Here is a 3,076-nt window from a genome sequence, read left to right as displayed (position 1 = left end):
GTGTAATCGTTTTCCTAATGGACCATGGATGTGTTGTTTGCGTGTCGGCCCATTTCTTTTTTTCATATTAAAAACTTAGCAAAAAATTAACGTTTGCTATGTGCAATCCCATGTTAAGTCCAAACTCTATAATATCCCTAATCCAATTATCAAAACCCATAACCCATTTTCAATATACAGTTTTTTCCAAACCCAACCATTATCCACATTTAAAACCAAACATCCACTTATCATAACCATTTTAATCCAAACCAAATCCATTCAAACCAAGTGTTAACCCATACATTTACAACCATAAACCATTTCATGTACAATTTCACCTTTCACAATACCATAATATCTCTCATCCATTAACATTCCAATCCTAATTACATTTCAAAACTAAAACCATGAACTACATACAAAATTACAGTAAATTCCTACATACAAAATTACAGTAAATTCCTACATACAATTTCAACCATACATTGGATTTCTAAAATCCATTCGAAGTTTCAATCCATACATAAACCATACACGCATACAAATATCAATTCAACCACATACATTCATTTTAAATTCACTAGATAAACCACCTATACAAAATAAATCTAAACTCTAAAAAAAAGCTCCATAATCATCAAATCCATATAACTTCACATAGCCAATGTGGACCGGGTCCATGCATTCCAAGCATAGAAATGTTAAGCCTTTCACTTCTCATAAGACTACACCACCGATCCTAGCCATTCCAAGCATCCAAAGCCAAGCTCATGAAATCCAATGCCGACTTCAAGCCTGCAAAAAGGGCCAAATACACATCAATTGCACAGACCCAATATAGTTGCAATCCAATTCATTATCAGTTTGCATATATTTAGTATCCACCGCTTTGTTCCTGGATCAAGAGGCTTATTTTATGATGATGGAAATAAGTCGCTACTCTAGTTCGACTGCAAGACCAAAAGGTGATCATCATCAGTCTAGTTCGACTATAAGACATTCAAGAAAACCAGTCCAATAATGGGATAGAAGAGATACTCTTAGCAGTAAGCAAAAAAAGCTATATGCTATCTTTAATTGCTATAGAATATATCATATGAAGCTTCAGAGTGCAAAGAAATGTACCAGATGTGTAGGAAAATATCAGCAGGCAGGTTTCTCACGTAGACGGATGTTACTTCTTCATGGTCAAATCTGTAGCCATCCACTGCTGCAATCACAATAGAATAAGTGAGCTTCCAACCTTAAGAAAAAAAACTCTAACAGGCAAAACAGAAATTCACTAACAAACCCTTCTCACCCACAAACAAAAACCAACTTCCAGAAACTAAACCGAAAAAGGCTCAAAACCATAACCCTTAACAGAGCCTCTTTTCTACACCCTGCAAAACAAAAACTCCTACTGCTCACAATCCTCAAACAACTTTCAATAACAGATTGAATAAAGTCTAACCAACCTCCAACCGAAATCCTTAACCAACTTCATAACTTCCCCAACTGACCATAACAGAAATCATCTTCAGAAATTGAACTCTCTTCTTCAACCTCACCATTTCAACAAACCACCTCCAAAAAAAAGCTTCTTCACAACGCCACTATTCTTCTCACACGGCTTCACACTTCACCATCTGGAACTCACAACGAACCAACTTCTTCAATCCCTCTTCTCCACCCTCATTTCAACTTCACTCTCCATCCTCCATAACATTCATTCAAGAATCACTCTCTTCACTTCTTCAGCCTCAACAAAAACGGAACCTGGAATCACCCTCGAACCACCTCCAAAACTCACCCTACAACTCCAATTCAGAACAGAATTTTCTCTTCCTCCCACTCTCGGAACCTGCAATCACCTCTAACCTCCCCCGAGCTTCCACCGACCTTCCATTCACACGCAACAATTCTCACCACAATCATACGACAGAAGCAGAACAAGGTTCACAACAGTAGTCAAAAAAGAAAAAGATCGAGAAGAAGACGGAGAGTGAACCAGAACAACGCATAACAGGAAGAATCGAGAAAGAGGCATAGAGACAGGTGCCTGCAGAAGAAGAAGGTTGAAAAGAAGAAGAACCGAGCCAAAACGTACCAGAAAAGATCGACGTCACCCTCAATGCAATGCTACTCCATAACGAACATGGAAGTTCAACGCATGAAGTAGATCAGAACGAATTCCTCCGAATCGGTAAATTCCCTTTGCTTCGTTTCGATTTCGTCCCCTTTAATTTCACGCTCACATGGAGATTGAGTTGAATCGGACTTTAAATTGTTGAAATTTAAATCCGGAATTTGATTTTGGAACCATCGAGACACGGTGAAGATTTCGGCGCCGCGTTGTTTTTCCAAAAGCCTGCGAAGCCTTTTTTCTGTTCGTGAGAGAGACAACACGAAGTCTTTGAAACACGGTGAAGGGAACGACGCTGCGCATCGACCTGAGCTTTTGGAAATGGTGTCTTGATTCTTTCTCCCTAATGCTGACGGCGCGAAATTGAGTTGGGGACGATGATGAATTGGCTACCGAATGCTTGTTTAACCTACATTTTTTGCTGTAAGAATGGAGGCGGGTTGGAATCCGGGTTTTGGCACATGGAGCTGTTTGGCATGGTTAGAAGCTTAGGCTTGAAGCCCAAGCATTTTTTTTACAGCACCCCCTCCAACGGATCACACCCATGACCCATGCTTTGTTTTTGTTTCTTAATTCCTCATTAAGCAGCTTAATGAGGATTAATTATTGTTAATCCCATTTTTCTGATTTTTCTTGCTGCTGATTAAAATTAAGACTCCTTAGATTTGGTTATGCTAATTCATAGTTTTTTTTTTTAGAAATATTAGAATTAAGTCTTGATTTTTAGTAATTAGAACTAACATAATTTTAGATTAGGTGGTTAGATTAGAAATTAGATTTAATCACTTCTTAGACTAGTTGTAATTCTTCTTAGTTTTCCAGAATTTATTTGATTTGATTAACCTTGCCATGATTAGATTTTTGGTCATTTAGGGCTTGTTTGATTCAATTTCGATTTTTTGTTTTTAAAAACTGTTTTATAAATTAGTTTTAAGAACTATTTTTAGAATGAAAACAAAATAAAAATTC

At 37.4% G+C, this 3,076-nt stretch overlaps 1 long non-coding RNA gene across 1 annotated transcript; it reads right to left on the bottom strand.

Annotated features, from left to right (window-relative positions):
- Positions 1-321: 321 nt before the first annotated feature.
- On the bottom strand, positions 322-2,570 carry LOC127128077 (uncharacterized). The gene is made up of 3 exons (XR_007805662.1): positions 2,072-2,570; positions 1,108-1,192; positions 322-777 (listed from the first exon to the last, which is right to left on the bottom strand). It is a non-coding gene; the product is annotated as an uncharacterized LOC127128077 (long non-coding RNA).
- Between the last annotated feature and the right edge of the window lie 506 nt (positions 2,571-3,076).

The sequence above is a fragment of the Lathyrus oleraceus genome, chromosome 3 (genome assembly GCF_024323335.1).
Source record: "Lathyrus oleraceus cultivar Zhongwan6 chromosome 3, CAAS_Psat_ZW6_1.0, whole genome shotgun sequence".
NCBI classification, from domain to species: domain Eukaryota; kingdom Viridiplantae; phylum Streptophyta; class Magnoliopsida; order Fabales; family Fabaceae; genus Lathyrus; species Lathyrus oleraceus.
Note: the sequence above shows the minus strand (reverse complement) of the source record. Positions and strands in the feature narration are given on the sequence as shown.